Source organism: Rhinoraja longicauda, chromosome 27 (assembly GCF_053455715.1).
Source record: "Rhinoraja longicauda isolate Sanriku21f chromosome 27, sRhiLon1.1, whole genome shotgun sequence".
NCBI classification, from domain to species: Eukaryota; Metazoa; Chordata; class Chondrichthyes; order Rajiformes; family Arhynchobatidae; genus Rhinoraja; species Rhinoraja longicauda.
In genome coordinates, this window is record NC_135979.1 from 26160159 (window position 1) to 26182834 (window position 22676).

Here is a 22676-nt window from a genome sequence, read left to right on the forward strand (position 1 = left end):
CCCCCTCTTAATTAACCCCTTTGTCCTCCTCTGTTGAGTTCTAAATTTCTCCCAGTCCTCCAGTTTGCTGCTTCCTCTGGCCAATGTATATGCCTTTTCCTTGGATTTAACACTATCCTTGATTTCCCTCGTTAGCCACGGTTGAGCCGCCTTCCCCGTTTTATTTTTTCGCCAGACAGGGATGAATAATTTTTGGAGTTCATGCCATTGCATCTTCAGCGTCAACCCTTGTAGTATAATTTGCCAGTCTATCCTAGTCAATTCCCGTCTCATACCTTCAAAGTCTCCTTTCTTTACATTCAGGACACGGGTTTCTGAATTAACCGTGTCACTTTCCATCCTAATGCAGAATTCCACCATATTATGGTCACTGTTGCCCAAGGGGCTTTGCACAACAAGATCGCTAACTAATCCTTTCTCATTACACAATACCCAGTCCAGGATGGCCTGTCTTCTAGTCAGTTCCTCTACATCTTGGTTTAAAAAACCATCCCCTATACATTCCAGGAAATCCTCTTTCTCAACGCTGCTACCAATTTGGTTGGCCCAATCTATATGTAGATTAAAGTCACTCATGATAACTGCTGTACCTTTGAACACGCATCCCCAATTTCCTGCTTGATGCTATCTCCAACCTCCCTACTGCTGCTTGATGGTCTGTATACAACGCCAACAAGTGTTTTCTGCCCTTGGCTGTTTCCACACTGTATCTCTAAAGTAAAACTTAAGTATAGCACAGGAGCCCTACGGCCCACAAAGTCTTTGCCGTACATGGCAGGCAGGTTTGCTAGTGCTACACGTGCGGCTTTAAACAAAGTAGTGGGGGGGGGGGGGGGGGGAGGGGTTGACAAATTGGGAATATGGAGATGGAGTTAAAGGGGAAGCGAATACAGGAGAAATTGCAAAGGACTCTCGAATAAATGGGAAGGGGAGTTCTGGATGGGATAAGAGAGTAAGGTTAGGACCAATTGTGACCGGTGTGAGAGGGGAGGTGAATAACGAAGTTAAAGTGTTGTATTTAAATGCGCGAAGTATGAAAAATAAAGTGGATGAGCTTGAGGCTCAGTTAGACATTGGCAAGTATGATGTTGTGGGAATCACAGAGACATGGCTACAAGAGGACCAGGGCTGAGAACTGAATATTCAGGGGTACACAACGTATCGAAAAGACAGACAGATGGACAGAGGGGGTGGGGTTGCTCTGTTGGTAAGGAATGATATTCACTCCCTTGCAAGGGGGGACATAGAATTAGGAGATGTAGAATCAGTATGGATACAAATGAGGAATTGTAAGGGTAAAAAGACCTGAATGGGAGTTATCTACAGGCCCCCAAACAGTAGCCTCAACATAGGGTGCAAGTTGAATCAAGAGCTAAAATTGGCATGTCGCAAATGTAATGCTATGGTGGTTATGGGAGATTTCAACATGCAGGTAGCTCGGGAAAATCAGGTTGGTAATGGACCCCAGGAAAGAGAGTTTGTGGAGTGCATCTGAGATGGATTCTTAGAACAGCTTGTACTGGAGCCTACCAGGGAGAAGGCAATACTGGATTTAGTGTTGTGCAATGAACCTGATCTGATAAGGGAACTCAAGGTAAAAGAGCCATTAGGATGCAGTGATCACAATATGATAAGTTTTATTCTACAAATTGAGAGGGAGAAGGGAAAATCGGAAGTGTCAGTATTACAGTATAGCAAAGGGGATTACAGAGGCATGAGGCAGGAGCTGGCCAGATTTGACTGGGAGCTGGCCAGATTTGACTGGAAGGAGGCCCTAGCAGGAAAGACGGTGGAACAGCAATGGCAGGTATTCCTGGGAACAATGCAGAAGTTGCAGGATCAATTTATCCCAAAGAGGAGGAAAGATTCTCAGGGGAGTAAGAGGCACCCGTGGCTGACAAGGGCAGTCATGTACAGCATAAAAATAAAAGAGAAGTATATCATAGCAAATAAGAGTGGGAAGCCAGAGGATTGGGAATCTTTTAAAGAGCAACAGAAGATAACTAAAAAGGCAATACGGGGAGAAAAGATGAGGTACGAGGGTAAGCTAGCCAATAATATAAAGGAGGATAGTAAAAGCTTTTTTAGGTATGTGAAGAGGAAAAAAATAGTCAAGGCAAATGTGGGTCCCTTGAAGTCAGAAGCAGGGGAATTTATTATGGGGAACAAGGAAATGGCAGACGAGTTGAACCGGTACTTTGGATCTGTCTTCACTAAGGAACATACAAACAATCTCCCAGATGTTCTAGTGGCCAGAGATCCTAGGGTGACGGAGGAACTGAAGGAAATTCACATTAGGCAGGAAATGGTGTTGAGTAGACTGACGGGACTGAAGGCTGATAAATCCCCAGGGCCTGATGGTCTGCATCCCAGGGTACTTAAGGAGGTGGCGCTAGAAATTGTGGACGCATTGGTGATCATTTTCCAATGTTCTGTAGATTCAGGATCAGTTCCTGTGGATTGGAGGGTAGCTAGTGTTATCCCACTTTTTAAGAAAGGTGGGAGAGAGAAAACAGGAAATTATAGACTAGTTAGTCTGACATCAGTGGTGGGGAAGATGCTGGAGTCAATTATATAAGAGGAAATTGCGGAGTATCCAATACTGCTATTTGGATAGCAGTAACAGGATCATTCCGAGTCAGCATGGATTTACGAAGGGGAAATCATGCTTGACTATCTTCTGGAATTTTTTGAGGATGTAACTAGGAAAATTGACAGGGGAGAGCCGGTGGATGTGGTGTACCTTGCCTTTCAGAAAGCCTTCGACAAGGTCCCACATAGGAGATTAGTGGGCAAAATTAGAGCACGGTATTGGGGGTAGGGTACTGACATGGATAGAAAATTGGTTGACAGACAGAAAGCAAAGAATGGGGATAAATGGGTTCCTCTCAGAATGGCAGGCAGTGACTAGTGGGGTACCGCAAGGCTCGGTGCTGAGACCGCAGCTATTTACAATATACATTAACGACTTGGATGAAGGGATTAAAAGTAACATTAGCAAATTTGCAGATGATACAAAGCTGGGTGGCAGTGTGAGCTATGAGGAAGATGCTATGAGGTTGCAGGGTGACTTGGACAGGTTGCGTGAGTGGGCGGATGCCCACTCACACAAGGGGACGTACAACGAGATCTTGGCGTCCTAGTGCATCAGTCACTGAAAGGAAGCATACAGGTACAGCAGGCAGTGAAGAAAGCCAATGGAATGTTGGCCTTCATAACAAGAGGAGTTGAGTATAGGAGCAAAGAGGTCCTTCTGCAGTTGTATAGGGCCCTAGTGAGACCGCACCTGGAGTATTATGTGCAGTTTTGGTCTCCAAATTTGAGGAAGGATATTCTTGCTATTGAGGTCGTGCAGCGTAGGTTTACTAGGTTAATTCCCGGAATGGCGGGATTGTCGTATGTTGAAAGACTGGAGCGGCTAGGCTTGTATACACTGGAATTTAGAAGGATGAGAGGGGATCTTATCGAAACATAGAAAATTATTAAGGGGTTGGACACGTTAGAGGCAGGAAACATGTTCCCAATGTTGGGGGGGTCCAGAACCAGGGGCCACAGTTTAAGAATAAGGGATAGGCCATTTAGAACGGAGATGAGGAAAAACTTTTTCAGTCAGAGAGTTGTAAATCTGTGGAATTCACTGCCTCAGAAGACAGTGGAGGCCAAGTCTCTGAATGCATTCAAGAGAGAGCTAGATAGAGCTCTTAATGATAGCAGATTCAGGGGGTATGGGGAGAAGGCAGGAACGGGGTACTGATTGAGAATGATCAAGTCAAGTCAAGTCAAGTCAATTTTATTTGTATAGCACATTTAAAAACAACCCACGTGGACCAAAGTGCTGTACATCTGATTAGGTTCCAATGGAAAAGGAAAAAAAAAATTTTAAAAATGAAACATACAGTAGCACGCAAACAGTTCACAGCGCCTCCTCAATGAGCCTCAAACGCTAGGGAGTAGAAATAGATTTTGAGCCTGGACTTAAAGGAGTCGATGGAGGGGGCAGTTCTGATGGGGAGAAGGATGCTGTCCCACAGCACGACCTCAATAGCAAGAATATCCTTCCTCAGCCATGATCACATTGAATGGTGGTGCTGGCTCGAAGGGCTGAATGGCCTACTCCTGCACATATTGTCTATTGTCTATTGTCTATGACTCCAAGTTAAACTAATCTCTGCCTGCCTCCGTATCGTTCTATTTTCTGAATAATCATGTGTCTATTTAAAACCCTCTTAACGCCACCATCGTATCTGCTTCCGCACCATCCTGTCAGCCACTTCCAGGCACCCACCACTCTGTGTAAAAAAAACTTCCCCAGCACATCTCCTTCAAAGTTTCTCCTCTGACCTGTCGTCTTTGACATTTCCATTCTGGGAAACAGTCTCTTTTTTTTTTTCACTTAAATTTTTATTGATTTTTCACAGAGATATATACAAAACAGTACAACACCATCAACATAAATAAAATAAAATAAGGTAAACAAAAAAAAAAATTGGAATAAGACAGTGTGGTACACTTACCAAATAAAAAATAAAACAATAACAATGATTGGTTATCTGGAGTTATATCAATATTCGCACAAACATACCATCTAGGTCTATATAACACAATCTTCCCATATCTAGCTAGGCATTTATCTAGTTTGTGTCATGCCTCAAATAAACGATCCATTTTGTGGAAACAGTTTCTGACTGTCTACACTATCTGTGCCTCTTATAATTTTATATACTTCTATATATGGCTCCTGAGCCACTGACATTCCAGAGAAAACAATCCAAGTTTGTCTAACATCTCCTTATAGCTAATACTGTTTAATGCAGACAGCATTCTGGTAAACCACCTATTCACCCTGAAAGCCTCCACAGCCTTCCTGTAATAGGGTGACCAGAACTGTAGGCAATATTCTAAATATGGCCTAACCAAAGTGCTATAAAGCTGCAACATGACTTCCTGACTCGCATACTCAATGTGCTGACTGGTGAAGGCCCTCTTTATCACTCTATCTACTTGTGTTTCCACTTGTAGTTGTGCACTGATACCACACCATCCCTCTATTCATCAATGCTGTTAAGAGTCTAGCCATTAACTGTATAATTTCCCATTATATGTTAACTCCCAAAGTGCAACACGTCACACTTACCTGGATGTTAATCCATCTGCCATTTCTCTGCACATTTCTGTAACTGATCTAAATCCAGCTATATCCTTTACAACCATCCCCACTGTCTGCAACTCCACCAATTTTGGTTTCAGCTGGATAACTTACTAACTGACCCATCTACATTTATGTCAAAGAAGTTTATACAAATCACAAACAGCACAGATCCCTGCAGAACTACAGTGATCATAGAGCTCTAGTCAGAATAACACCTCGGACAATCTTTGATCGGACTTTATTGGACTTTATCTTGCTCTAAAGGTTATTCTCATTATTCCCTTTATCATGTATTTTTGTACACTGTGGATGGCTTGATTGTAATCATGTATTGTATTTCCGCTGACAGCACGCAACAAAAGCTTTTCACTGTATCACGGTACACCTGACATTAAACTAAACTCAACTCAACCCCTTCCACCTCAACCCCCTGTCTTCTATGGGTACGTCAGTTCTGAAGTAACTGTTTCCTCTCTCCATTGCCTGACTGGAAAATGTTGATCATTTTCTATTTTTATTTTCTATTTGGAGTGGCTTTGATTGTTTTGCTTGTTTTCTTGATGTCAGAGATGCATGTGTCATGCACAATGTCAGGATGGTGCTCCAAAATACAATGACATTTAAAAAAAAAGTAATATTTAGTGTATTAATCGGCGTGCTAAGGAGTTGACAATTCTTCCTGGATCATGAGGCCCAAAGCAACCCTGATTTTGGATCTTATCCCTCAAGCATACATGTTCCTATTTCATACTTTCTCATGACACAGAAAGAGGTCATTCTGCTCACCACATCCGAGTAGACTCTCTGAGCATTCGCATTTGTTCCATTCTCCTACCTATTTCCCTCTGACATTTTTTTTTCAGTTCTTCCAGCACCCAACTATACAAATAGCCTATTCACCTGCCAGCCCATCTTTGGAACGTGGGAGGATACCAGGGCATTTGAGGGAACTCATGCAGTCATAAGGAGAGCATGCAAACTGCACACATACAGCATTAGCAGTCAGTGTCAAATCCGCCACCTTAGAGCTGTGCACCACCAGCTCCACCTGCTGTGACACCGTGCTGCCCATCTGCTTGAAGTTACTTGGAGAACTGATGACCGATGATGGAAATAAGAGAGGCTGCAGATGCTAGAAACTTGAGGAAAGGATAAACTGCTGAAGGAACTCAGCGAGTCAGGCAGCATCTGTGGAAGGAAATGGACAGACAATGTTTTGCATCATGATCCCTCTTCAGATTGATGGAGTCGAGGGGAGATATCCTCTCTAATCCATAAGCAATGATGAAAATTTGGACTCCCGGTATCATTGGGGTGGCCTGTGGTAAATGAAGGAGAGAGAAAGTGATTGAGAAGATGTGATTTGCAGCCTCCAATTTACACTTTCCAGGCTTCTGTTGACTTGATCTTTGGTTTCCTTGCCTTGCTAATTCTTCAGACAAATAATTTCAGTATCTTGTAACTTGGAAGTAATTTTTAATGTAGTCAGAGTGCATGTCAGATCAGACTTGCATGCTTCCATCTGGATAATCCAAGTTTCAGAGTGAAGGGCTTCTGGGTAAAAATATTTACCTATTAGCAATTGATCCTTCTGCTATGGAATTAAACATCCTCCACTACAGAAGCTTGAAGACACACACCACAGGCTCAGGACCAGTTTCTTCCCCTTCCCCCTGTTAGCAAATGGGGTTCTGAACAGTCCTTCCATAAGCTAGGGTACAGTCTAATTCTCCAACCTACCTCATTGTAGACATTGGAGTTTGTCTTTGCAACTGTTATGTTACAATACTGAGAACCTGTCTTCTGCACACTGTATCTTTCCCTTCTTAAGTTTGTACGTGAGATTGGCTTGATGATAATCATGTCTTGTCTGTTTTGAATGGATAGCATGCAAAATTAAAACTTTTCATTGTACCTTGGTACATGTGACAATAATAAACCTAAGCCTACAGCTATTTTCTCATTTTAGACGTAGATTCAGCTCACATCTTTGTCTTCATCTCACTGAAGGCTCAAAGGTAGTCTATGGATCAAATAGTATCACCGTGGAAATTCAAAAGACACTAAGTCATAAAACATGCTTGCACTGAAGATGTGATTTCCCCTTTGGATAGATGGAGGATGATGTCATTCCTGTTTACTACTTATTTATAGTAGTGCCAGGGGATTAAATGTCAGCCTTCTGAGGTGTGTTTATCGTAGGGTGAGCCTCGAAACCAGTTTATAATAGTAGTGCCGTCTCTGCAATGACATGATTGAAAGTTGGGGCTTCCCTGGGCAGGTCCCCAGAGAGATCATTAAGAACGCGACTGAAGTAGATTGCCTCTAATTACTCACTGGCCTCACTCGATTCGGTGTATGGGAGGAACAGAGACATTTCCTTCTGCACCACTTTATCAACAAAAGACGCAAAGTGCTGAAGTAACTCAACAGGTCAGGCAGCATTTCTGGAGAACATGGATCGGTGACGTTTCGGCTGAGGACCTGAAACTGTCCAGCACTTTCTGTCCTTTTGTGTAAACCAGCACCAGTACAAAATCTCATTTTGCAAGTGACTGAGCGGATCGAAATTCACCATTTGCCAAATCAGTGAACAGAATATCTTTATCCCAATCCTTTGTGTGCATTATTGTATATAGTGCCGACTATGACTTCCGAAATTCTTCGTTTAGTTTAGAGAAACAGCGTGAAAACAAGTCCTTTGGCCCACCGTGTCCACTTTGACCAACTATTACCCCTATGCTGGTTCTATGTTATCCAAGATTTTCATCCTACACACTAGGGAAAACTTGCAGCAGTCAATTAAACAACACACCTGCACGTCTTTGGAATGTGGGAGGAAACCGGAGCACCCGGAGATATCTCACGCGGTCACAGGGAAAACGTGCAACCTCCACACAGACAGCATCCGAGGTCAGGATCAAACCCGTGTCTCTGGAGCTATGAGGCAGAAACTCTACCGCTGTGCCACTGTGCTGCCCGATTCTGTTCCAATATAATCTATGTCTGAAATAGCAGAATGTGCAGCTAGCACTACAGATTGGTAATTAATTTCAAGACATTCTATAAAGGGAGCATCAGTCTTCAGAAGGATATGGATAGGACATATTGCTTTTCCTGTCTACACTACCTCTTTGAGATCTGTTATTCCCAAGAACAAATACCCGAATTGGAGCATAGCCTATCCATTGATTGTTTGATAAATTGGTGAGGTGCTACTTCCAATATGAAGTAGAGCAGCAGTAGAGTTGCCCGAGACCCGGGTTCGATCCCAAATACGGTTGCTGTCTGAACGGAGTTTGTACGTTCTCCCCGTGACCTGCGTGGGTTTTCTCCGAGATCTTCAGTTTCCTCCTAAACTATCAAAGATGTACAGGTTTTGTAGCTGAATTGGCTTGATAAATGTAAGAATTGTCCCTAGTGGGTGTAGGACTAGTGTTAATGTGCGGGGGTCGCTGGTCAGCATGGACCCGGTGGGCCGAATGGCCTGTTTCTGCGCTGAATCTGGAAACTAGGATTACTTTACAACACTGTTGTCCTGATTTACAGCTTTCTTTGAATTGCACTGTTGTTAAGACACCCCAAATAATTCCTTCCATATATTTCTACATACTTCAGTCTTGAGATTGTGCAGAGCAACATCGTGTTGCACCACCATCTGTATGAAATACAGCAGCAGCTTTAACCGGCGAAGATTTTCACTATTTAGTTGATAAGATGGAAGTGAGAGCTAAGTTTCTGAAATTAGCTGTAGTTTGTATGTTGACATCAGAAGAAACCAGGAGGCCACTCAGCCCTTCAAGCCTGCCTTGCCAGTCACTATGATTATAATATAGCCCCATTTGGAGTATTGTAAGTAGTTCTGGTCACCCCATTACAGGAAGGATGTGGAGACTTTGGAAAGGGTGCAGGAGAGGTATACCAGAATACTGCCTGGATTAGGAGGTATTAGCTTTAAGGAGAGGTTGGACAAACGTATTGTTTTCTCTGAAACGCTGGAGGTTGCGGGGAGACCTGATAGAAGTATATAATATTATTTCAGAAAACATTTTTCCCAGGATGAAAAAATAAAATACTAGAGGTTATGGCTTTAAGGGGAGAGGGGCAAACTTTAAAGGAGATATGCGGGGCAAGGTTTTTGTTATACAGAGGGTGGTAAGTGCCTGGAATGCGCTGCTAGGGGTGCTGTTTGAAGCAGACAATAGTGGCATTTATTAGACTTTTGGATAGGTGTATGGATTTGCAGTGAATAGAGGGATGTTGGTTATGTGCAGGTAGATAAATGATAGTCTTTGCATCTTGTTCAGAACAGATGTTGTGGGCCAAAGGGCCTGTTCATATGCTGTAATATGTTCTATGTTCTTCTGTGCCAGTTCCACTTTGTCCTCAATTCCTTGACATCCAATTAAGTTGAAATAGGATGATAGATTTAGCAACAATTGTAAGGAACAGGTTAAAAATACCCTTGTGTAAGAAAGAACTGCAGATGCTGGTTTAAACCGAATATAGACACAAAAAGCTGGAGTAACTCAGCGGGACAGGCAGTATCTCTGGAGAGAAGGAATGGGTAACGTTTCGGGTCGAGACCCTTCTTCAGACAGGTCAGGGATAAGGGAAACGAGCGAGATAGACGGTGATGTGGAGAGATAAAGAACAATGAATGAAAGATATGCAAAAAAGTAATGATGATAAAGGAAACAAGCCATTGTAAGCTGTTTGTGGGGTGAAAATGAGAAGCTGGTGCGACTTGGGTGGGGGAGGGATAGAGAGAGAGAGGGAATGCTGGGGCTACCTGAAGTGAGAGAAATCAATATTCATATCACTGGGCTGTATAAGAAAATAACTGCAGATGCTGGTACAAATCGAAGATATTTATTTCACAAAATGCTGGAGTAACTCAGCAAATTCCTTCTCTCCTGAGATGCTGCCTGACCTGCTGAGTTACTCCAGCATTTTGTGAAATAAACACCACTGGGCTGTATGGCGGAAATACCCTTTCCGCTCTTACACAACACATGTTTTTCAATTGTGCTTTGAGTTGAATAAATGCCAATAATGTGACATATGTGACACATAACAGTGTTCATAACTGTTGATCACAAAGACTCCAAAGCAGATCAGCATTTTTTATTGTGACATTTCAGATAAGTTTGAGAGTCATTTATTTGTGCTTAAAGGTTATTCTTTATTTTTATTGGTGTAAAAGCAGCAGGGACACCTTAACTGAAGGAGGGTCTTGACCCGAAACGCCACCCATTCCTTCTATCCAGAGATGCAGCCTGTACCGCTGGGTTACCTCAGCATTGTGTGTCTATTTTTGGTATAACCAGCATCTGCAGTTCCTTCCTACACAGGGACCACCTGAACATTGTCTGTGAAAGTTCCATAAAATACAGGACCTTCAGATGTGAGTTTGACAGAACAGTGTCACCTTTAACTGAGTAGTTGCTCAGGAACGGACTGCACCATCTCAGTGTTGCCTTTACCTTGTGTGCATTGCAAATTCTTGTGGTGGCTGGCATGTAGGTGCGATCTTTGCAAGAAAGAGAAATGTTCTTCGGCACTTCCTCAAGATTGAATACGACTTGATCCAATGCACTTCTGTGGTTCTGAAGAGATTGGTGAGGCCAGTGTGGGGCAGGAGGTTGGGTGGTTTGTGAGGGAATGTACCTCTTCTGCTGTTTGCGAAGGTGTTCGTTGTGCTCCTAATGCATGGACTCAGAATTCTCAGTGCCACCTCAAATCATCCTTGTTCACTTTGAATGGTCATGGGCCGGGGATTATCCAGACCCAGTAAGTATGGTGTGATTTTTTTTCTTCTTCAAGGAGGCTTTGAATACATCCTCAAATCTTTGTGTTTCTCCATCCACTTAACTCTTCCTGTAACAGTGCTTGGAATAGTCGGTCTATTCCAGGGGTATCTCCAATCACAGTTGTTAATCAGGGCAGCCCATACACTGTGGACACGCTGAGGCTCCTGTTGGCTTAGAGTTGATATGTTTGCCATGAAGTTTAGTTTCTGCCCACCGAGTCTGTGCTGACCAGCGAGCCCATACACTAGTTCTATCCTACACACTAAGGACAATTTACAATTTTTACTGAAGCCAATTAACCTACAAACCTGTACGTCTTTGGAGTGTGGGAGGAAACCGAAGCACCTTGGGAAAACCCATGCGATCACAGGGAGAACGTACAAGCTCCATGCAGACAGCACCCGTGGTCATGATCAAACCTAAGTCTCTGGAGCTGTAAGGCAGCAACCCTATCACTGCGCCACCGTGTCGCCCTGTTGCATGAGAAGGATTATTGTTATGGTGTCCTTGAGAGGGTCGACATCAACCTTTTTGTGGCCACCCTCTCTAGATGCTAATGTTTTTTGAGCCAGATTGCTGGAGTGTTTTGCTGCTCCACAGTGGATTAGGTGATGTCTTGCAGTCATTGGTGGCCATCAAATCGGTGTTTTGGATACCATTGTGTCATTGTCTATCAGTTGTAAGTACTTGGACAGAGGTTGGCATGAGGTCTCGTACTCTTGTCCCTAACAAAGCAGGGTAATGGTTATGAAAAAGACTGTGATCCAAACATTGTGCCCAGAGAAGAATGCCATTTGACTAAACCTTCCCATTCCTTCTCTCCTGAGATGCTGCCTGACCTGCTGAGTTACTCCAGCATTTTGTGAATAAATACCTTCCATTTGTACCAGCATCTGCAGTTATTTTCTTACAAAACCCTCCCTATTACATCTTTTCCAGTTATACCTGAGCAGTGGTTATGCCCACTTCAATATACTGCTGCTGAAATAACCCAAGATGATCAAATGATCTCTCTCTGGGGTGTAGGAAAATAACTGCAGATGCTGGTACAAATCGATGGTATTTATTCACAAAATGCTGGAGTAACTCAGCAGGTCAGGCAGCATCTCAGGAAAGAAGGAATGCTCTGGGGTGTGCGCCATGTTTTTCCATGTTGGAGTGGAAGTTATAGACTTACCCTCAGCCACGGCTTGCAGGCACTGATGAACACAGTGTTGATGTTATAACGAGAGGAGTTGAGTCTCGAAGCAAAGAGGTCCTTCTGCAGTTGTACAAGGCCCTGGTGAAACCACACCTGGAGTATTGCGTGGAGTTTTGGTCTCCTAATTTGAGGAAGGACATTCTTGCTATTGAGGGAGTGGCTGGTTAGGTTCGCAAGGTTAATTCCCGGGATGACGGGACTGTCATATGATGAAAGACTGGAGCGACTGGGCTTGTATTCACTGGAATTTAGATTGCGGATATCACAAAGCTGGGTGGCAGTGTGAGCTGCAAGGAGGATGCTATGATGTCAGATTAGGAAAAGGGGAGGTGCAATGAGACCTGGGTGTCCTTGTACATCAGTCACTGAAAGTAAGCAAGCAGGGACAGCAGGCAGTGAAGAAAGCCATTTGCATGTTGGATTTCATTGCGGGAGGATTTGAGTTTAGGAGCAAGGAGGTCCTACTGTAGTTGTACAGGGTCTTGGTGAGACCGCACCTGGAGTACTGTGCGCAATTTTGGTCTCCTAATTTGAGGAAGGACATTATTGCTATTGAGGGAGTGCAGCGTAGGTTCACCAGGTTAATTCCCAGGATGGCGGGACTGACATATGATGAAAGAATGGGTCGACTGGGCTTGTATTCATTAGAATTTATAAGGATAAGAGGAGATCTTATAGAAACATAAAATTCTTAAAGGATCGGACAGGCTAGATGCAGGAAAATGTTCCTGATGTTGGGGGTGTCCAGAACCAGGGGTCACAGTTTAAGAATAAGGGGTAGGCCATTTAGGACTGAGATGAGGAAAAACCTTTTCGCCCAGAGAGTTGTGAATCTGTGGAATTCTCTGCCACCGAAGACAGTGGAGGCCAATTCACTGAATGATTTCAAGAGAGAATTAGATTTAGCTCCAAGGGCTAAAGGAATCAAGGGATATGGGGGAAAAGCTGATTTTAGATGATCAGCCGTGATTATATTGAATGGCGGTGCTGGATCGAAGGGTCGAATGGCCTACTCCTGCACCTATTTTTCTATGTTTCTATGTTCTAAATACAAATGGATGAAGTTGTTGTTGTGGGTCAATGTCAGACAACGTCTAGAGAAGTTGGACAATATAGTCATGCTCAAAATGTCTTGGAGGTTTCTTGCTGCGTTATGTAAAAAACCCTTCGTAAAATGTGTACATTTCAAAATGAATGTATTTGTGATAACAATGCCTACATATAATCCAAAAGTAGATACATGAATGTTCCACATACAGCAGAGTATAGCCAGAACTGTCTTCTGGTGGAGAATAATTTCTCTCACCATTTGTGTTATATTTGTGTGGTATTGCAACAATCATTGACTTGGCTTCCTTGTGCTAAATCACAGCACTAATTGCATTCATGGGTGTTTGAGGAGTGCTGCGCTCCTGTAGGCGTATGTTTTTGAAGGCGATAGTACAGAAGTGAGTCATTCTGTAAACTGTTCCAGTGCCAAGAGTTATCAACTTGCTGAGCAGCCTCACCTAGGAGAGATTAACATGTAAAGGTATGTAGCAACTGTGGGTAAAATCAAATACTGTGCGGCTACTTTACACATCTGTAAATGCAGTAAGTAACTGGAAGTGGAGCAGGTTACCTCAAAAAACACAAAGAAAATACAATTGCCTATTCTTTATCTGACTATTTTTGCTTTGTAGTTTTAAGCTGCTGTGCAGCTGGTAAGCTGGGTTAGACCTGTTGCCAAACTCTTGTGTAACTCCCTTACATTTGCATTGTAGACTTTGTAGCCTAGTGTTATTGGTTTATCCATTTCTATAATATGGATGAGGCACTCTTAACTTTGAGTCTCTGAGTGTCCAGCTTGCTTGCTATGTGCTCATAATGGTTGGAAGCTGGTAGATTTGCTTGCTTAAACTGAAGATAGACATAAAATGCTGGAGTAACTCAGTGAGACGAGGCAGCATCTCTGGAAAGAAGGAATGGGTGATGTTTTGGGTCGAAACCCTTCTTCAGGCTAGTCAGGGGAAAGGGAAACGCGAGATATAGACAGTGATGTAGAGAGATACAGAACAAATGAATGAACGATATGCGAGAACGTAACGTTGATAAAGGAAACAGGCCATGGTTAACTATTTGCTGGGCGAGAGTGGGAACCTGGTGCAACTTAGGAGGGGAGGGTTGGAGAGAGAGAGAGAGAGAGAGAGGGAGTGCAGGGGTTACTCAAAGTTAGAGAAAAAATAATTGATAGCACTGGAGAACAGCGTCCCATATTTTGCTTGGGCAGCTTACAACCCAGTGGTATGAATATTGATTTCTCTAACTTCATGTAACCTGTGCACTCCCCCTTTTCCATCTCTCCCCCATCCAAGTTACACCAGGTTCAGTCACTTTGATATTTTCAATATTTTGCTGAAGCAAATTGCCACTCATTCACTACTGGACTTTTACACAGATTCTGACAGTTTAGAGACAGCTGAGTGGTCGAGAGTGTTGGTGAAATAGGGCGAGATTCCTCAGCAAAACCATGGAAAGTAACACGGTCAATATATCAATTTCCATTCAACATAAGGAGGGAAAGAACAGGAAAGTTTGCAGAAGAATGAAAAATAACTGCAGATTGAATATCTATGCAGGTTACATACAGTGCCCTCCACAATGTTTGGGACAAAGACCCATCATTTATTTATTTGCCTCTGTACTCCACAATTTGAGATTTGTAATAGAAAAAAATCACATGTGGTTAAAGCGCACATTGTCAGATTTTAATAAATGCCATTTTGGTTTCACCATGTAGAAATTACAGCAGTGTTCATACATCCTTCCCCCATTACAGGGCACCATAATGTTTGAGACACAGCAATGTCATGTAAATGAAAGTAGTCATGTTTAGTATTTTGTTGCATATCCTTTGCATGCAATGACTGCTTGAAGTCTGCGATTCATGGACATCACCAGTTGCTGGATGTCTTCTCTGGTGATGCTCTGCCAGGCCTGCATTGCAGCTTATGCTTGTTTTGGGGGCTAGTCCCCTTCAGTTTTCTCTTCAGTATATAAAAGGCATGCTCAATTGGGTTCAGATCGGGTGATTGACTTGGCCACTCAAGAATTGACCATTTTTTAGCTGTGAAAAACTCCTTTGTTGCTTTGGCAGTATGTCTTGCTGAAGAATGAACCACTGGCCAGTGAGTTTTGAGGCATTTGTTTGAATTTGAGCAGATAGGATGTGTCTATACACTTCAGAATTCATTATGCTATTACCATCAGCAGTTGTATCATCAATGAAGATAAGTGAGCCAGTACTTTCAGCAGCCGTACATGCCCAGGCCATAACACCCCCACCACCGTGTTTCACAGATGAGGTGGTATGCTTTGGATCTTGGGCAGTTCCTTCTCTCCTCCATACTTTGCTCTTGCCATCACTCTGATATAAGTTAATCTTCGTCTCATCTGTCTACAAGACCTTTTTCCAGAACTGTGGTTGCTCTTTTAAGTACTTCTTGGCAAACTGTAACCTGGCCATCCTATTTTTGCAGTGAACCAGTAGTTTGTATCTTGCAGTGTAGCCTCTGTATTTCTGTGGACAGTGGTCTGCGGACAGTGGTCATTGACAAATCCACACCTGACTCCTGAAGAGTGTTTCTGATCTGTCGGACAGGTGTTTGGGATTTTTCTTTATTATAGAGAGAATTCTTCTGTCATCAGATGTGGAGGTCTTCCTTGGCCTGCCAGTCCCTTTGCGGTTGCGATTAGTAAGCTCACCTGTGCTCTCTTTCTTCTTAATGATGTTCCAAACAGTTGATTTTGGTAAGCCTTAGGTTTGGCTGATATCTCTAACAGTTTTATTCTTGTTTCTCAGTCTCATAATGGCTTCTTTGACTTTCATTGGCACAACTTTGGTCCTCATGTTGATAAACAGCAATAAACGTTTCCAAAGGTGATGGAAAGACTGGAGGAAAGACAAGGTGCTGAGAGCTCTCTTATACCTGCATTAAGGAGCCAATTAAATGCACCTGAGCAATTACAAATACCTGTGAACCCATGTGTCCCCAACATTATGGTGCCCTGAAATGGGACTATGTATAAACACACAGCTGTAATTTCTACATGATAAAATCAAAATGTATAAAAACACCCTTTAATACAATCTGACAATGTGCATTTTAACCACATGTGATTTTTTCTATTACAAATCTCAAATTGTGGAATACAGAGGCAAATAAATAAATGATTAATCTTTGTCCCAAACATGATGGAGGGCACTGTAATGGTTAATTTATTTGCAAACAGAATAACCTTGTGATTTACGAATTTGTTTGTGATTTCTAAAGGCAATCTCTTATTCTGTTTGTTTAAATATAGATTGTATCCAATACCGAATCCTATGTACCTTTGTACTCAATGTTTGTTTTTATGTGATCACAAGATGATGTGTGAATTCTGGAGAATAGACTCTCAATATTTGTCTGTGTTTTCTGTTGTAATTTGCAATCTGCTATAAAATTCTGATAATAGGCTTGTAAGAATTGATTACACATATTGAAACATAATGGATTAAAAAAAGTAAAGGATTAAGCTTAATAAATTCAGGGCATTATTTATTCATTGTATCTTGAGAATCGTGACAATTATCTTTAATTTGAAGTTGATAACATTACCTATTCTGAATTTGATCAGTTTTACGAGTAATTGTCAGATTAAATATTTGTTGATAACCCTCCTTAGACTTCAGTTCACTGCTCCCTGCTCTGCCATCAACTCCCACTTCTCCCTTTCCCTGAATATCTGAACAGCCTTGAGAACAATTTATTACAAGACATTAATTTTGCATGTTGTCTTTATTGTGGACAGTAGCAGGCTTCTAGTTCATCATCACTTCTAGTTTGTGTGCTTTATGGATTCGAGGGTTCCAAAATTTGGAATAAAAATTCAGTTCAATTTCTCTCTGCCTTTTGGCTGGGCAACAACTTTTTCACTACTGAAAATGAGCAAAGAGGGCCAGGAGTTTCAGATTAGTTTGTTGTCATATAGAACAGGGTGCAGAGAAATTTCTGTTTCACATGAAACTTAGTTAAGTTTGGAGATACTGCACGGAAACAGGCCCTTCGGCCCACTGCGTCCATGCGTCCCCCACACACGGATACTACCCTATACACACTAGGGACAATTTACATTTTTACCAAGCCAATTAGCCTATAAACCTGTACGTCTTTGGAGTGTGGGAGAAAACCCAGGGAAAACCCACATCAATTGAAAAAGACACAAACTGCTGGAGTCACTGCGGGTCAGGCAACATTTCCGGGGAAGGAGACTGATTAAAATAGGGCTAGAAAGTTGACTGGGGGTGGGACAATGCCTGGCAGATGATAGGTGAATACAGGTGAGGGGGGGGAGGTTGATTGGTTAGCTGCAAAAGGGGATATAGGTGGAAGGAGACCGGGGAAGGGAAAAGGGTTGTTGTTGGTTAGTCACCTAAAATTGGAGAACTCAATGTTCTCAGTCTGAAGAAGGGTCTCGACCCGAAACGTCACCCATTCCTTCTCTCCCGAGATGCTGCCTGACCTGCTGAGTTACTCCAGCATTTTGTGAATAAATCAATGTTCATACCATTAGGTTGTAAGCTACCCAAGTAGAATATGACGTGCTGTTCTTCCAATGTGTGTGGTCTCACTCTGACAATGAAGGAGGCCCAGGACAGCAAGGTTAATATGGGAATGGGAAGGGGAGTTAAAATATTTAACAACCATGAGATTCAGTGGGCCTTGGTGGACCGAATGAAGGTGTTCAGTGAAACGGTTGTCTAGTCTATACTTGGTCTTGCTGATGTAAAGGAGGCCGAGAAGGGCACATCAGAAGCACCAAATAGAGTAGGATGTGGTCAGAGGAGGTGCATGTAAGCCTCGGTCATACCTGGAAGGGCTGCTGGGGTTCCTGGATAGATAGATGTGAGGGAGGATGTCTAGGGACAGGTGTTACATTTCCTGCAGTTGCCGGGGAAAGTTCCTGGGGATGGAATAGTTTGGGTGGAAAGTGATGAGTGCACCAAGGAGTTGCGAAGGGAGTGGTCTCTGCTGAAAGCGGTGGGGATGGGAAGATATAACTGGTGGTGGAATCACGTTGATGTGTTGGATGCAGAGGACGGTGAGGTAAATAGTAAGGACCGGGGAACCTGCCCATGTCTCCTCTGTGTCTCCAAGATCTGCTCTTGCTCACCCCCCTCCAGACTGAACCAGGATAGAGTGCAGGTGCAACTGTGGCAGGACAATGCTCAGCTCCACCAGAATCTTTGAAGGCTATCTCACCTTGTCATGTTCCAGAGAACAATAGGGTTTCAGAAACTGGATATAGCAAGGATGTAGTCTATTTGTTAATCTGCAGAGATAAATCACTCCCAGTTGAAAAGGTCAGGCAAATTAATGTGCAAGTCTTATTAGGTTTCATTCCTTTCATCTCATTACTTGTATGACCTTTGGAAACTAGGAATGGTGGATAACCACAGTTTTAATATGATCATGCCTTTTCATAATTTTTTTAAAGCATTTCCATTATCTGTTATACTGTAGTAGCTGATGGTTATGGATGTGGGTCTTGGGGTACTTTAAATCTTGGATCTTCAGCAAGTACTCTTCTGTAAGACTACATGGCTACTGTGCCTTGAATCTGAATACCATTGAGTAGTACAGTACCTACTTTTCTCAATTGTCTAATTCACTGCCAAATTATAAATGGTTCCATGCTTAGACCAACTACGATTTGATTGATGACTGCTCCAAAATAACTGTATTTGGATTATCTTCTTCAAGTTGATAACTTTATTTTAAATAGGATGAACTTGTATTTAATTTGATTTTTATGACAACTCATTTCCTAGGCATTATTCTCGTTATTCTATCTGGTGGCATTGATAAAAACATTTCTCCAGCTTTGTTAAAAACGTAATTCAGACTTAAAGTTGAAATCTTATTAGATTGCAGAATTGTGCCAACAAAAAAATGTATTAGTACCCATACAACTATAAATTTGTGAGGTTAATCCACATTTAAAAAACAAGATTCATCGTCAATATGTTAAATTTAAACACGCGTTTCAAGCCCACAGCTACAAATTTTGGTTCTTGCTGCATTTCTGAATTTTGCTTCGTCTGCAGATTGAAATTAAGCTTTATACGCCGGGTCTTAGATTATACATCACTAAGAACCTGGTAAAAATAATCATCTTGCGGAAAATGACCATTAAACATTTTTCCCTGCGATCGAGATCTTAGTTAACTTTCTATCATTTTACTTTAAGTCGTGTAATTTTTTATTTTGCAATTAATATGATAGTGTATCAAAGTCTTTCAAATGGCACATGCACATAAACAACCATACCATCTCCATCAATCCTCTATCAAATAACTCAATTAAGGTTGTCAAGTAAATTTGCCTTCAACAAATTTGTGTTGAGTTTCATTATTAAACTTTACTTTTGCATGTTCCATGTAATTTTGCCAAGTATTTTTCAGGCTAATTTCCGGATTATTGTCTCCGTAAATTGCTTCGCATTGAAGTTTGGCTGACCGGCCGGTAATTGCTTTCTTTTGGAAACGTGGTGGAAAAATGTACAATCCTCTGGCACCGCCCTAGACTTAAGGGGAATGAAGTCAGACCTCATTCATTGCCAGCCACACTTCCCACAGTAATTTAGGATCCACCTCAGATTATATATTTTGAAACCTCATTATTTATTTCCAATAGAAAGATTCCAAAGGTTTTTTTCATTATTTCTCCCAGTCATATAGCATAGAAAGAAGGCCCTTCAGCCTAGGTCACCCACACTGACCAAAATGCTCCATCTATCCTGTTGGATGGAATTTTGTACTTTACCCATACCCTATATCTGACTTTACTCAGATAGGCACAGACAAAATAAAACAGCTCATAGATCAGTAGTCAACAAAGGTATTCCTGTTTACCTGCATTTGATCAATATCCCACCAAACCATCCTTGCCCATCTCTCTGTCTAAACGTCTTTTAAATGCTGTTATAGCACCTGCTTCAACCACCTTCCGTGGCAGCTTGTTCCATTTACCTACTACCCTCTGAGTGAAAAAGCTGCCCTTCAGGTTCCTATTAGATCTTTCCTCAGACCTTGAACGTATGCCCTCAGATTCTTGATTCGCCTACCCTGAGTAAAAGACTGTGCTTTCACGCTATCTATTCATCTCATGATTTCATACACCTCTAAAATATGACCCCTCAGCCTCATATGTTCCAAGGAATAAAGTTCCAGTCTGCCCAACCTCCCCCTATAACTCAGGCCCTCGAGCCATGGCACCATCCTTGTAAATCTCTGTACTCATTTCAGTTTAGTGACATTTAAAGATATTAAAATATATCAGTACATCTTTACAATTTCTATAACTTTATTGATCCTTGCGTGTAGACTTTCTTTGCGCCAAATGTCACATACCATATTGGATGTGATCACTTGCACCTGAGTTCCTAGCTTGATCCCAACCAGTGTCATGTATTTCTGTTATTAAAGACAGCAATCAGCATTAATTATTTTGATTTGGCGTCTGTTCCAAATTTTTAGGTGGTATCTTGAAGAGCTAAAAACTAGATAATCAACTAAAACCTGTTCTGATGCAAAATGTAACAAAGGATAGTTGTATTTGTGTAGTTAACTGGGGATACACTTTGGAGGTAACCGGAGCACCCAGGTAAAACCCACACAGTCACAGGGAGAACGTACGATCTCCGTACAGTCATGACCCGTAGTCAGGATCGAACCTGGGTCTCTGGCACTGTGCTTCTGTACTCCCAATTATTGTCTTCTGGTGCACTTGAGCCCACGGGTATTTGAAGGAACTTTTTCAAACTCTGGGCATACTTTTGTCTGGTGTAATGGGAGGGCGTTGTTACCAGTCAACATATTTATAAGGTGATTCTTACTACAAAACAAGCACAGTAGATTTGTGGTGATCATCATCTCAAGTGCTATTTATTCACAAAATGCTGGAGTAACTCAGCAGGTCAGGCAGCATCTCAGGAGAATAGGAATGGGTGACGTTTGGGGTCGAGACCCTTCTTCAGACCCGAAACGTCACCCATTCCTTCTCGATTTATTCACAAAATGCTGGAGTAACTCAGCAGGTCAGGCAGCATCCCCCCTCAACTCCATCCAAGGACCCAAACAGTCTTTCCAGGTGAGACAAAGGTTCACCTGCACCTCCTCCAACCTCATCTATTGCATCCGCTGCTCTAGATGTCAACTTATTTACATCGGCGAAACCAAGCGCAGGTTCGGCGATCGCTTCGCTGAACACCTGCGCTCGGTCCGCATTAACCAAACTGATCTCCCGGTGGCCAAGCACTTCAACTCCCCCTCCCATTCCCAGTCTGACCTTTCTGTCATGGGTCTCCTCCAGTGCCATAGTGAGGCCCACCGGAAATTGGAGGAACAGCACCTCATATTTCGCCTGGGCAGTTTCAGCCCAGTGGTATGAACATCGACTTCTCCAACTTTAGATAGTTCCTCTGTCCCTCCCTTCCCCTCCTCCTTCCCAGATCTCCCTCGATCTTCCTGTCTCCACCTATATCCTTACTTTGTCCCGCCCCCCTGACATCAGTCTGAAGAAGGGTCTCGACCCGAAACGTCACCCATTCCTTCTCTCCCGAGATGCTGCCTGACCTGCTGAGTTACTCCAGCATTTTGTGAATAAATCGATTTGTACCAGCATCTGCAGTTATTTTCTTATACCCATTCTTTCTCTCCTGAGATGCTGCCTGACCTGCTGAGTTACTCCAGCATTTTGTGAATAAATACCTTTGATTTGTACCAGCATCTGCAGTTATTTTCTTACATCATCTCAAGTGGAATGTTGGTGTAAATAGTCTTGACAATAAGTATGAGAGGGAACCCTTACATTAAGAAGTGGAGAGGTGGTTTGCATTCCAAGAAATTGGCGAGCACAATTTGTCTGTGTTGTGATTTTTCCGTACGCATAGCTGCATCACCTGTGCGTACGTCAAGAAGTCGGAGTTTAAAAAAAAAATCTTGCTTTGTTTTATTTACTTTTTTCCCCACATAAAGTGGGCGGCGCAGTGACGCGGCTGGTGATTTTGCTGCTTATGAGCGCCAATGCCCCGGGTTCGATCCTGTGACGCCTGATGCTGTCTATGTGGCGTTTATGGGTTTCCTCCTGGTACTCTGATTTCCTTCCACATCCCAAAGATGTGCGAATTTGTAGGTTTATAGGGCTCTGTAAATTGCCCCTAATGTGTCGAGAGTGGATGTGAAAGTGGGATGACAGAACTAGTGTGAGCGGGCGATCGATGGTCGCCGTGGACTCAGTGGGATGATGCTGGATCGCTAAACTAAACTAGACCAAATACCACAGGAGTTAATTTTTAATCTGCATAAGTGGCATGAGGGCACATTGTATTCTCCATGTCAAATTTTAAGATTAGTGATTTGTGAATTCTGTAAGATACAACCAATCTGTGAATGATTTCTGTTTGAAGGATTTTACCGGCAGTGTATACT

The 22676-nt window shown here is 42.5% G+C and overlaps 1 protein-coding gene across 4 annotated transcripts in view; it reads left to right on the forward strand.

The window, feature by feature from the left end:
• inpp5b (inositol polyphosphate-5-phosphatase B) overlaps window positions 1-22676 on the forward strand; it is a 135468-nt gene that overhangs the window by 57511 nt on the left and 55281 nt on the right. The gene's annotated exons all lie outside the window — the stretch shown is intronic.